Below are 14,511 nucleotides of genomic sequence, written 5' to 3' on the forward strand. Positions count from 1 at the left end.
GATAACCATGAGCTGCCTTTTTTTTTTGATAGATATTCAAGAAATTAATTATATTTGTGTTTTAAAGGTCACTGTTGTTTGAAAAATTCTTTTATGAAAATAGCCCTTCCTGCAATGGTGTTGAAGATAAAATAGCTTGCAGATGACAACACTTCAGTGTTACATTGTGTCATGATAAACATGTATGCCCCTGGATAAGTATAAAGTATGCCTACCGGTGTAGAAGGGAGGAACAAACTAATTCTTGATTCTTATATCCATAGTAGTGGAAATGAAAAACATCTATTTCAATGCAATTTCATGATTTCAATAGCTATTTGAATATCTAAGAGAATGTTATGGGGAAACACTTTTTATGTTAAAAAAATGACTTTGGAAGGATTTATTTTGGTGTGTTTTTATTTTCCTAATAATGAAATAACTGTTGAGAGAAAAAATTAATTATATAATAGAAAAACAATACTTTGTTCACAAATTATCAAAATAGGAGTACCTTGATGTTATCAATGTTTTTATTTTAAAATTAAATTGTGTTTAAACATCATGTTTTTGGTGAAAGTTTTTAATACAAAACTAAAACGGCCTTATACCCTTGCTTTTGGGAGAGATTCCATTAACTTTGTACTTTGAACCCAAATATCATCTCAGTCTTTTCTGGAAAAGAAAATCTAAAAAATGTAGTGTATGTACTTTAAGACCACAAATGGTTGATTCCTGCCTCTCGGTCTATGTTTCCAGACACAGATTTATTAAACAAGTTTTCCAAAATTGATAATTAATTTTAGTTGCCTCATCTTTGGATAGCCCATTTTAAATAGGGTGGATTAGCAAAAATTGCTAGGCGTGCATTTGAAAATCAGGCCTACTTGAACCATTTTAAATAAAAGCCCTCATCCCTTGCCTTCCTGCTTTTCACCAAAATGTATTTGCTAGCAAATTTTGGAAAATTTGAAAACTTTGGTCTAGAACTCTAGTTTTCTGAGTACTACTCCTACTGATTGTTCAAAGGCTCTCAGGAGTATATACTGTGATAGATACCAATACACTTCTCATCTCTTACGGGATAACTAATTGTTTTAGCATGTTGAAGGCAATTTCCACCTGTGTGAACAAAGTTGCGAAAAGCAAATACAATAGTGAGGAAATGCAGTTTTGGTCTAAGCTAGGGGAAAAAATGTGAGGAGAGAGTAATAGAAAGAACAGAAAAAACAAAAAAGGAATCGCTACAAGTGGTGACCAAATCCAGACTTCTGCTTTCCCAAACAATCTTGTAACCATGATATGCAGCTTTTTAAAACATTTCATTCCTTGCAGGTATTTTTACCGTCTTCATCACCAGAAATAATCCCCTTAACAGGCAGCTCTTCCCTAGGTCTGGAAGATCAGATCTGATTCTGTAAGTTAGGTTTCAATGTAAAAACTGGGAAAGAAGTTTGTAGAGAGGGAAGGAAAACTGATTCTAAAAGTATCATTGATAAAAATATATGTGTACATGTAATATGTAAATATTAAAAATACACATTTAACATATAAATGAATATTTAATATGTAATGTGTAAATATAATTTAACACATACATGTACATTTAATATTTTATGTAAATATAAATATACCAAAACTTAAATATACACTTTAAAGAACCAATATTCTTACCATCATTTTTGCCAGTCTGGACTTGCAGGATTTTTTATGTTCTTAGTAGAAGTTCTCACATACAGTCAATAAAGAAAGATTTATTCTTGTCCACAGGTTCCTTTTAGAACTTCTCAGAATACTGTCCTAATGAGGAAAAAGATACAGATCTGTATTAAACGTTTCCCCTTACTGCCTCCAAAGTATAGATTTACATTTTCCCCTTCCTGTAACCTTTCAAGGGCTTAGGTGATTTAAGTATAGAGCAATTCCCAGGATAAGTCTCAATAACATTGCACTGCTAATGTCATTTCTGAGCACTAGAAAATTGCAGCACGTATATATATTATCTACCTACCTATCAATTTATCTATCTATCTATATATGGGGAAAAGAAAATAAAACATCTCATTACGGAAAAACTGTGTCCTTTATTCTTCCCTGAAGGACGAACGWTTTTCAATCATATTTACTCGCAAAGAGTGTTATGCAATGCAAATATGTCTGGACTATTCTTCCACTTAGACTGCTTTATGAAATCAATGTTGTGGAACTACTTACTCTGGAATGATCCTGAACTCTCTTTAGAAGTGACACCATACYGGAGTAGACAGACCATTGGTCTGTTCTGCAGTGGCAGTAGCTGAGTTCATTCCAAAGAATGTTAAGCAGCTCATTACTGTTTTGCAGTTTTTCATCTGCCTCTGTAAGATGATACTGAAAGACGATTAGGTATTTCAGGTGTCATATGTTCTTTAAACTATGTACAGTTTTAATGGGAATGTGGAGATAGGAGGGAGAGCTGAATATTGGAGGAGAAAATCCAGAGAACTCAAGGTGAAGGTTGGTCTCTTAACTATCCTATACCGCATTTCAGTGCACTTGGGTGCATAAATATGGTGCCTCCTGCCTTAATTCATTGCTAGGTCCTAAATTGTTCCCTCAATTTTTAATCTCTCCTTATTCAAGCCAACATCAATCAAAGTACAGTTATGTCATACAGCATTCAGAGATCTTAAATTATTTAATATCAGGTATGGACTGCTAGGGTACAGAGAAGAATGACAAWAAGGTAGGATTTTTTCCCTTCTGCCACCTTATTTTCTTATTTGCATTGCATGGTGTGCTGCATCACATCATGGACTCACATGGTTGTGAAACTGTTTACACTCCTTAGTCACACTAATGCTATTGTCTGTTTAACATCCTGTTTAACACACTCAGTAAGTACTGTTTCCATTTTACAGGTAAGGTGATTGGTGCATAGCGAAATCAAATGACCTACCTTGAGATCATACAAGCACTCTGGAAATATTATCCCAGTGAATCCTGGCTATAACTTTTGATGTCCTCATCACTGGCCACGCTCCTGCAAGAATTGACTGTAAGAAAACAGATTATGTATATACCATAGGCATTATAGTACTGCCATCTGTTTGAATGTGGATAAATCTAAAAAAGGTTCTGTTGTTTTCGAGGGGTCAAGAATAAGCCAATTGTGATTTAAAAAAAAAAAGTAGAAAAATTTCTCTATAAAGCACATGTTTTTTCATATTGACCAAAAAAGGTTAAGTGGAAATTTGTCTGACATGTAAAAATTATGATCAGATTTTGGTATCAGAACAAGCTGAAGATATATAGTTGGAAGTAACTTATTTAGAAGGCTATAAGTCCCTGAAAATAGGTGTTGAAAATTGAAGTTATTTTCTTAACTACTGTAATTTCTAACAGCTTTCAGCTGTGAAAATGTAAAAAGAATATGTAACATAGCACCTAATGCAGAGCTATAAGGAACAGTTATTTATGCCATGAACTTTTTTTTTCATTTTGGCAGTGATGTCTATCAATGATCTCTTTACATATACCCATTCTTTCCCTCCCCACTCTGTAGAAAGCTAGAGCTCTTTTGCATCTTGCATAGTTAAAGCAAGGCATTATCATTTTCTGCTGATCAAAATTTAGAAATCTGTTATGTTACTTTTTCCTTGACTCAGAGGCTAAACTGTTCGAAGGTCTTTTCCCCAAAATTGCATTTCACTCTGTATTTATGCTAAACATGAGAACAAGGCAGAGCAATATGGCTGCTAGGTTGTTTCTCATTAATGTTTTGAAGCATATATAGTTGAGATTGTGTTCTCAATAAATGCAAATTGTATTTTCCAGTCACAATAACTCCACAGGAGAAGAAATCAAGATGTCTGATACATTCATCTCTGTGTGAGAGTATTATATTCTTGCTATTTAAAATTTCCCCCCAAAATGCTGTCACACTGTAAAGTTATTATTTCCAAAGTAATGCATCATTCATGTTCRAGTCTAGTTGTCTATGTTCTTAAATTTTACATTCTTAAAAATCCAATTTTAAAGTAACAGAAAGATATCCATTTTTCTTTTTTATTTTGCTGACATTTACAAAACTAAATACATATTAGATGGGACATGAATATAAAATGAAGGACCATGCTCTGTTCTCATTTGCACCTGCATTAATCTGGAGAGAGTCCATTGAAGTCAAAGAAGTTATTCCTCTCTGTGAAGTGAATTTACAACGCTTTGATGCCAGTGGCACTCTGTCCTGGGCACAAGAGAATTTGTCTAGAATCTAATTCTAAGCCTGAAATTAATGTTACAGAAAAATGGCAGGCTTTGGGCTATTTTTCAGGGCTGTTTTGGAGTGAAAACATTTGACATTTTGTTTCAAGCCATTTTGTGAGYTAGTGTTTTTATGTTAAATGCAGTAGTTTGTTAATGAATATTAGTTGATGTTCATTCAGTCAAAATTTTTTGAATTTTATAGGAAGTTGAAAAAAATGGCCTTTTCCAGCATTTGAAGTTGGAATAGGAAAATAGAAGATTTTTGTTATTATTGGTAGTAGTATCACACAGCTTTTGTTCTGTGGTAGGGTTACTGCTGTAAATGAAGATTATACTTTGCAGTTTTGTTTTTCTCATAGGAAAAGGATTTTGCCATGCACTTCCTCCTAATCTAGACTAATTGCTCTAAGTAACATTGAACTAAGTTGTGGGGAAAAAAATTATTGAAAGGGGCTATAGTGCTACCATCACAGGAGAGATTAAGCATGCCCTGTATTACAAGGGACACCACCAGAGTCTATTTCTAGCCAAAAGAATATGAGTTAAGAGTGATTTTGAATAAAAGCAAGCATGTGTATGCGTGTGCATATTGTGGGGAGTTCTTTGTGACACAGAAGCAGAAAAAGCTTGTCCTTCGTTCTCTTGGGAGTAACTGTAGCAATAAAGTCAGAGTAAGCATGAATGTTCATCTTGGCAGCATCTTTACAGACAGATTTGGAATGGAAGTTAAAATTTAAAATCACATGAAAAAAGATACTCTGTAAAATCATGGCCTTATTCAAGTCAGTAAGTTTCGTCATTGACCTCAGTGGAACCAGACTTCCTCTGTTGGGTACAAAGGAAAATTTTACTTTTTTAAATATATAATTGCTTTTCCAAAGTTGTGTGTACTCTTAAGGTTTAACACTCTAACTATTAGGTACCCTGAAGTCCTGTTAAAATAAACTTAAAAGTGATTACTAACCCTAAAGGATAAACCTTAGTTAGGAAACAGGGACATAGTTTCTTAGACATTCTAACACTATATATATAGGCCCTAGTCAGAATTGAAATACAAGAGTTCAAAGAGCAAACTGAGGAAAAGTTTACATTCTTTTTATTAGTTGTGTATCTTTTTCATATTTTTTCTTCAAAGCAGCATTTGTTTTAGAAAAAAATCTCCTCTGCTAATTCTCTGTGGATACTAGGCACATAGCTCTCCTAGGCACACAGGTGAATAAGAATCTTAGTGCACACTAGAAGAGACGTTTTTACCAAATAAGTATAAAGCTTCTTTCTTTCCTTCTACGAAGAATACTTCTAAAAGCCATTACATTATGAATTGGTTGTGTCTGTTATCATGGAAACAGACAATACTGGGCTCGGTTCCACAGAACAGCAGGTCTTTCTAGACAGCAAATTGCCTTTCAGTGGTAGATTGTTACCATCAAAGATGTTCTTAACTGAAATTTTTAGTACTTTTTTCTAAGCTTGTTCTGGACAATAAAAATACAAAAGTGCTGAGCATATACTTTCTTCCAAATGGAACCAAATTAACAAAAAACAACATTCAGTTCCATTTTTACCAGAAGAAACAGATTTCTAGTATTATAGGTTGGATTATGATGGGTTCATTGAATAGTCACTTGAACTTCCTGAATACCAAAAACACGTGCTTTATTTTACCCAGATCTTCCTGAAAGGAGGATAATCTTTGCGGAAGATGATCTCTAAAAGTCCCTTCCAACCTCAACTATTCTGTAATTCTGTGATCTTTTCTTTTACTTCTTCCAAGCCTCTGTGACCAAGCCGAAATTACCTCTAAAACAAAGCTTCACGCTAGAACTGTAAACATCAGAAGAAAAATATGTAAAATGATTAAATGAGGCAGCATTATAGCTGCTAATTTCAAAGGTTATGCATCTGATTTTAGGTTTATTCATACTAAAAGAAATATTCAATAATCAGCAAAATCACACACACAAAACTGTATGTACCATGAGCTTTGATTGCATTATGAAAATCAGTCTCCCTGTGAGAATATATATATAATATATAATATATTATACACTCTGAGATTTTTAGCACCTCTCTCGAATCCCTAAATTAGAGTGAGCTTGATTTTAGAACCATGTAGACAAAAGTAAGTTTGTCAGCATTTTTTGTTCCTTTTTGAAAGTAGTAAGCTATAAGAGGATTCAAGTACTGTTTCCATATGCAAACAACGTCTTGTCAGCAATGTTTAATAAAATAGAAAGAATAATGTGTTCCACAGCTTCCTCTGTGATTTCTTCATGTTTATTTTAAAAGGCAGGCAGGACTGTCACTGGTCCAGAATACATAACTTTGAAACTGCTTTTTACTTTACTTTGTATTATCAAAATGATCTGCTTTCACTCTTTTCCTTACACTTTGTTAGTGTTTATTCAATTTTAAGGTTTCTCTGTGCAGTGGACCTCTACTCCTCCTCTTTATCTACAAGTCAGAATTTGCTTTTCTTAGGGTTTGATCATATTTCTCCTCCACCAAATGACTGACAATTCTGACCATCTAATCTTTTACATTAGCCTTTCTCAGTGCTAATCACATGTACAAGTTCAGTTCTTTAACTCGCATCATCTGTCAGTTAGGAAAAGGTGCGTTAGGCCAATCTCTTGTTGTCTGTGTTTGCTGTATAAACATTTGCCAGTGCATACATTTGAGTTTTGTTATTCCCCCTGTACTCAAGATGAGGCAAAGTTGTCCCATTAGGTGAAAAACAAAGTTAGTTCCCTTGAGAGACGATAACGTTTTCTTCTTCCTTCACCCTTTTGACTCGCGCTGTTCCCGGCCTGTAGGTGGGACCAGGCCCCAGGGACCTCTGCCGCGTGGTCGGGCGTTTGTACCGCAGTGGCGGCGGGGAGTGCAGGCTGGGCGGCACCCRCCTTGCACCCGAGCGGGCCCGGCGGCGGGGGCGATGGCGGGCAGGAAGAACAGCAATTCCCCAGGTCAAGAACTGGATGGGAGGCCCCGAGATAATTCCTGCCCCTCACCTTGTTGGTGCTTGTACAATGTTACATGAGGATGGATTCATATAGTGAAGCATACAGTGCTTTTATGTTTAATATCCACACACCATCTTGGATTGGCTTTGTGAACTAATATGTTGGGAATTGTATTCCTTGCCCAGAAAACCTGCAGAAAAAAGTCCAAAGGCTGTTCAACCACATACAATGTACTGCAGAAAAAAGTCACCCAAACAATTCTGTCCAGCCATAATCATCCTCTTTTAACATTGGACTAGTGGATGATTTATTGTGATAACACTTAAATATTTATGTTTTAAATAGGCTTGACACATAGCTGAGACTCATGCTTGAAAATCAGATAATACAATTTTATTTTGGATTTTGTTTAATAAAAGGACTTTTGCCTTTTCATATAGCATGTGGTGTCACCTCATAAATATCACAAATTAGATGGCTTTAAAGTTATGCTCCGAGTAGCTGATCATTCTATTTTCTGTGCTTATTAGCTCATAAACCATAATTGATTTATTAAAAATAAGAAACATTAAAAGAGACAATTATATCATAGCCTACAGCACATCACAGTCTTGTTACTAATTTTGTGTTTAATCATATTGATGTCAGCAAATATATTATCTTCATATATATATACGTACACATTTATTTAAATATTAGAAATTTGTATTTTGATGCCATTTGAAGGACATAAAAACTACAAAATATGCAAATTTCTTGCAAAAGTGTAAATGAATATTAGTTTGTGTAGCACAGAGATGCTGTAACTGTTGCAGGTGCTTGTGCCTTAGAATCTGATTAAATCTGCAAAAGCTGAGAATCTTCTAACGCCCATTTATTTAATTCAGTTATAGAAACCTTCACATTTGCTCACAGGCTCTTTAGTTTTAGTGGGAAGGTGTTCAGACACATTTTTAAAGAAACAGTGGAGCAGACATTTATTAGGCTGTGATGTTTTTATACATCTGGGAAAAGAAAAAACTTTGTTTTTTTCTGATTTTAAGTAGTAAAAAGAAAAAGACTCATAAGAAGTTTGTAGGCCCAAAATACACCAGTGGCATCAATGAATCGGGAGCAAAATAAGCTCACCAACTGAGAGAAAAGTTACTTGTCAGCAACTTCATCCCATATCATAGCAGCAGCCTTCTCCAAAATCCCCAAAGTCTTTTTTAGCATTCTTGAAAGACCATTACGTTTGGGTTCTTCGTTATTACGGCACATTGGGTCTTTCCCCATCCCAGGTAATTTGTGCTTGCCCTTGCGCTCAGGGAGAGTCAGCTCAGATGCTAGCTGATACAGCAGTGAGCAAGGACCCTGTTGTAGTTCTGGAGCTTGTATTTGGTAGAACTTTTCTTGCCAGAAAGCCTGCTGAGTCAGTAGGATAAATCTGAGAGTCAATGTTCATGATTCAGTAACTGTCATTTGGCTGAATTCAGCTAGCTTATGTATTTTAGAATTTTAGAAAACACTTATATTATGACAGACAACTTAAGATTTCATTTTCAGGTGTGTCAGGTTCACACCAAAGATGAAGGCTGAGGATGGCAAACATGTTTTGGCTATTCTGGAGAGGACAGAGCAAAGAGCAAGCTATAGTGTTGCATGCAAAGAATAACTTGAAGTTACTGCTTAATATATGAAGTGTGCTATAATTACCATGAAAGCGCCTGACTAATTCTTTTTTGAGGTTTGTGTAGAGGAGTTAGATCTATAAATAATTTCTTTCTGATTTTGAGAGAGACAAATGCCAGCATACATCATCCATATTCTGTTTCCCTTGATCCTGCAGAAGGTAGCATATCTAACTTTACACAAAGTTTTCTGTAAAAATTCTATTGAATTTAGGTCCCTGAAAATGCAAAGCACAAACCTGATTCTGAGCATTTTAACTAACATACATCTAAGTAAGTACACCTAACATATGTTTAGGTAAGCACCTAACAAGAATGTCAGCATCTTACTAGCAAAATCAGAGACTGAGTTTAGAAGCCTAAGAAGATCACTGTWTTTCTCTGCATCTCTAAACCTTTTTCTCTCCCAACTGCAAAATCTTGGTCAGAAAGGCATCCCAATCAAGCTGTGGCAGGTTTGGCCTGTGAGCCTGGACATTATATTGGTATGTGCCTGTCACTTAACAACTCACTGAACCTGTCACTTAAACCCACTGAAACCTTGAGGCACTTCATAGGGCTTTTGGCCTGGAACATCTGCCAAACTGGAGTTTTAGCTAACTTTTATGTTAATACAAGTTTTAAGCAAGCATTTATTTCAGTAATTGGAAAACGGATTATTCCTCCATACAAATCACTTGCGCTGTTATTTTTTTGCAAAGGTAACGTTATACCTCATTTCATTTCACTGGCATTCCCTCTGCTTCTGTGGCTAAACAGCCTGTGAATACCAGTTCATCTGTACCTTTTTGTGCAAAGATAACGTTATACCTCATTGCATTTTACTGTCATTCCCTCTGCTTCTGTGGCTCAGCTAGTACCTGTGAATATCGGTTGATCTGCCAGAATCAGGCAAGCTTTTAAGAAAATGAGTTTTGACATTCCTTTCCTTAAGATGATCCCTTGTTTTTCAATTACTGCTTTCTCACTTGGAGGTTTCTTAAGGTAACCCTGAGCTTGTTCCCAGACTGACAAGCAGGTGGCAGCAGTGCCACGCCGGAGCAGCTCGCTACCCCGGTCGCTGACATCAAGTGTTAACGCAATTGACCAATCAGTGCTAAGATGATGGGAGGTAATTGGGTAATTGTATTTTACTGATCACAAGCAGAGAAAAGAAGGGGGGAAAAAGGGGGGGGGGAGAAAGAGGGAGAGAACGGAAGGGGAGAAGGAAGAGTGTAGCCAGAAAGACTGGCCCCGGGACGTTTGCGACTCCTAGGGTGCTACTGAAAGGTGGGGAGTAAGAGAAAGGCAGAGCGACAGAAAAGCGGAGCTACTCCCAGCAGCAACAGCAGCAGCTGTCTGGAACTGGATATATACATACATGCGTACGTACATGCACACACAGGGGGAATTCAAGCTGAAGCTAATGGCAGGGAGAAGGGGTTTCTGCTGTGCAAAGGGCTGTGCGTTTCAGGGATGAAACTAAAAACTGAAAGAAGCAACAGCGCTCCTGGGAATGTGTCATCTTGGAAGGGAGGGAGGCAGGAAGGAAGGAAGAAAAGGGGGAAGATAACTGGCATGTGGAAGAAGATGGGAGCATAACTCACTGCTGTGCAGAAGGAAAATCCAACTTGTAGATCTGAAATACACAAGGCTGAGCTTGGAAATGAGATCAGACCTGCACTTGAAATAGAGAAAGAGAGGAAAAGGGAGGCAGAGACTGGAGAGCTTTTATCCTTCTCCCTCTCTCTCTTTCCCTCCTTCCCCAAAGAAGAAATAGAAGTTTATGCGTCTCGGTGCTGCTGGATCTTTATAGCTGCTGGACAAAAGATGGAGAGGAAGCTGAAATGAAGAGCAAAGGGAGCCCGGTGCTTGTGAAATTCACAGCTAAGAGGACAAATCACGCCTCCCCAGGGTTCTTTTGTGCCCCATCGGRGGAGTTTTAACATCAGAAAGATTTTGAGAAGTGGGGGGGGGGGGCAAAGGGGAGAGTGGGCGTTAAAAACATGCGTCCCAAGTRTTTAAAAAATAACGAGGGGATGGATTTATTCTTGACAGCTGGTGGGAACCTTGAATTTTTCTCCACTCCCTCCCTCCTTCATTCCATTTAATGTGAGATTATGAAAATGCAGAGGAGTTGGACGGAAGGCAAAAGGATATAACGTGGAGTTTGAAGCGAGGAGAGGGTGCTGATGCTGTGGATTGCTGGCTTCTTGCTGAAATCAAAAATCCAATTGCGCACTGGGTTGTGATTGGAAATCTAATCAGATCTTTAGAGGGGGGGAGAGAGACTGGAAGTTTATTGTTTTGATACACACAAATAAAAATTTAAATGCAAAAGGAAGTTCTCTGCTAAAGGAGTGTGGGGGGGTAGGGAAAATAGAAGAATGGGAACCTCCGTTCTAATGTGGAGACGCACGGATTGGATAATTGATAGTGCAGCAAAGAAGGGGGAAGAAGAAAATTGTCTGGCAAGACCTGGATCTTAACAGTCACAACAAAATTACATTAAAAGAATACAGATGGAAGGTTCCTTAAAATGAAATACAGCCCTTTCTGCTCTCCAGAGAGAAACTAAATAGTGAGCAATGGAGAGCAGAGGAGCCAGAGAGGCAGAAAACCTCAGAAAAAGGAAACTAGGCAAAGGATCCACAGTGGAATGAAAAAGTTTTGGAAAGGAGAAGAACCATTCATCTTCTACAAGGGTTTTGTTTTTTCCTGTTATTTTAAACCCCTCTTCTCCAGCAAAGGCAAACATCAGTGCTACCGCTGCAGCAATTTTAAGCAGAAAAGTTGAAAGCGACAGAGGAAAAAAAAAAGGACAGAGAAGAAAGAAAAATTGCCGGAGGGGAGAATTCGGCAGTGTTGGGTTGGTTTGGCACCTGTATGAACTCAAAGTGATTGGAAATTGCAGTTGGATATATTATATTTTTATTTTCCTTTCTTATTTTTAATTTTGGTTTGGTTGCTGAAATGAAATAGTTTTCCTAACCCCTCCCCCACCCTGGCTTTTCATAACCACTCGGATTTCCAGCTGGATAGTCTTTGAGGATACAGTAAGTGCACTTTCCATTTTATTATTTGTTGGAAAAGAAAATATGCCCCCTTGCCTCTCCTCTTTCTTCCTTCTCCCTTGTTACTTGGTTTGATCCCCCTACCTGTCCCCCATCTTTAAAAAAAAAAAAAAATCTGATGAATTCTAAGAACTGGATTTTGCTAATGGCTGGGGGGGAGGTCAGGAAGGGAGAAAGGAAGGAATGAGGACAGAACCAAAATCTCACAGTAGCTGAAATGTTCCTGTTAGTAAAACTCCAACCTTGGTAGGATGTTGCAGATGCCTGCCTGTCTGCCTTGTGGCTCTGTAACATTTGTAAATGTTCACTAGCAAAGAAAAAATTTTGAGAAAGCCCCTGCAGTGAGCGGTGGTGTGCTGCCTGATTGCCCAATCTGTACAAACTGCTGCAACTTGCACAGAAYTGGATGCATGGAAGAGGTTTATTTATTTATTCTGTAAGTGTTTAAAACAGAAGGGCTCTAATTTAAATCCTGGCATCCAGTCTGACATTGCAGATCAATATGGTGTATTAACAGGAAAATTTTATAATCAGGCAGGGAGGTGAATGATGGCTTTTGGTGGGAGTGGGGGGGTAGGACAAGAGGTGGTAATGGATTTTGAGGAGGCAGGGCTGAGAGATATGGTATGTTTTACACTCCATTGCTAAAAGCAAATAGTAGCAGGCAGAGAGAGGGCATTCTGCTATTGAMGGAGAGTTTTGAAAACTGCTGTACAAGCCACCCGTGCCCTCCAAATCTCCTAGGAAATTCTTTGTGATTTTGTGGTGAATCCTGGCTCCCCTAGGACTTCCGTGGCAGTTGAAGGAGGTCTACTTTGATTGACAAGCAGTCGTTTTTGTTATTACAATGATAAAAATAATAAAAAATAGCTTGTAGCTCATGGGATTCACAGATTAGCAATCATGTGTAAGTAACAAATCAGTAAATGTCTCTTCTTCTGGAGAAATGTGATGTGGGGGTGTGGAATAAAGGCAGGATAACATGGTGTTTAAAATAGAGGTCCTTGTGTTCCTGTGGGGAAGAGTGCCACTTCCGTCCCCTCTCCTGGCATGACTGCTTACCTTGTAGTTAGGGATTTTCTTCCTCTTTTTCCCCCCTTCTGTCCTCTCTCGCCTCCACCCTCCTCAACCTTGGCCTTCACATGTAGAGGCTCCAACTGAAAGTCTTTATTAGGCCAAATTTGGTGGAGAAGGAGGGAAGGAAACATARTTAAATGAACCATTGGACAGATATGGATATTTTTTGGAAGGCAGGGTGCAGAACTAGCTTTGCCATTCATTTTACTTTTCTCTAGCTGCAATATTCTAGAGGAGGGGAAAGAAGCAGGGATGGGAAAGGTGTTTGTAGAACCGGATCTTGATTTCAACATTTTTTTCTGGCAGTGTTTCCCTCTTCTCAAGCTTCCTGCATGAAGCAACACAAACCAGAGCTCTAACTTCCCTGGATAAATACATAAATAAATATTAACCTCTTCCTTTTTTCTCATTTCTGAATTCTCTCGCATCACCACTGTTATTTCGTGTAAGCCTCTTGTATTTCTTGGTGTAAAGGAAATGAGACCTTCTGCCTTTCAGATGTGTCCCATGTGCTTCTGTTTGGAGGTCATGCCTCTTAAGCATTGGCTACTTGTAAAGGATTACGATTTAGGGTCCAATTCTGCTCCTAAGGAAATCTCTGGAAGTTTTTGTTTTGCCATGCGAACAAATCAGACCCTTTGTGCTGTTGTGTTTAGATAAAGAAGGAAGCAGGCACAACAAAAATTGTTCCTTCCAGCTCCAATTACTCTCATCCTTCTCAGTATTCTATAGCTAAATCAGTTTAGTATGAAATGCTTTTGCCTCATTTATTTCTCTGGGCACATGTTTCCTGGTGGGACACTAAGTGGGTAATAACTTTGCCAGCATCTGAAAATAAGCACAAAATTCTACTCTCCATTCCTTCATGTATTATTGTAAGTCTGTGCCCTATTGTGGGCTACACTTACATCAGCAGTTGCAGTAATAGAGCAGCTAAATTTATGTTAAGCTGCTGCTCAGTAATTACTGAAGGAAAAAGAAGCTGGCTAAGGAAAAGGCATCTCCAAGCTTTTCCCTGGATTGCTGTCAAGTGAGCACGTAAACAGAAAACCTGATAGAGCAAGTCTCCTTTTTGACAATAGAAAGCTGCCATACGTGCCTCATTCATTTTGTACAATAACTAGCAGGAGGATTTTCTTGATGTGATAAGGAAGCACTGGGAAAATTTAGCCACCAGTTTGGGCTGAAATAGGCAAACCTTGTCAACATTAAAAATCTGGGGATGTATGTCTGCTTCTAAAGAGGCAACAGTTTCACACTTCAGTGAATCATTCACTTAATACAGTAGCCAAAGACACATGGAACAGCTCAGAGTTTAACTCATTCAGTCTCATAATAGGGCTGAGTTTAGAATTTCTCAGTGCTTGTGCTGGGACTTATCCAGAGCCCAAAGAGCTGGTCTTAAAAGAAATGGCAAAAACATCAATCCAAACATTGACCTAAATGAGGAGCAACAGATCTGCTTGAGTGGAGGCAAGAGCTAGCTGTCTTTGCTACTTCCCTTGTGCTTGTGCTTGAGCA

At 37.9% G+C, this 14,511-nt stretch overlaps 1 protein-coding gene across 1 annotated transcript in view; it reads left to right on the forward strand.

Annotated features, from left to right (window-relative positions):
- The first annotated feature begins 2,986 nt into the window (after positions 1-2,986).
- The window catches only part of LRRC4C (leucine rich repeat containing 4C), a 106,934-nt gene continuing 95,409 nt past the window's right edge, over positions 2,987-14,511 (forward strand). The window contains exon 1 of the mRNA XM_026055601.1: positions 2,987-3,016. The gene's annotated coding sequence lies outside the window, so the exon portion shown is untranslated. The remainder of the gene's footprint in view (positions 3,017-14,511) is intronic.

This window comes from Apteryx rowi, unplaced genomic scaffold (genome assembly GCF_003343035.1).
Source record: "Apteryx rowi isolate R43461 unplaced genomic scaffold, aptRow1 scaffold_124, whole genome shotgun sequence".
Lineage (NCBI taxonomy): Eukaryota > Metazoa > Chordata > Aves > Apterygiformes > Apterygidae > Apteryx > Apteryx rowi.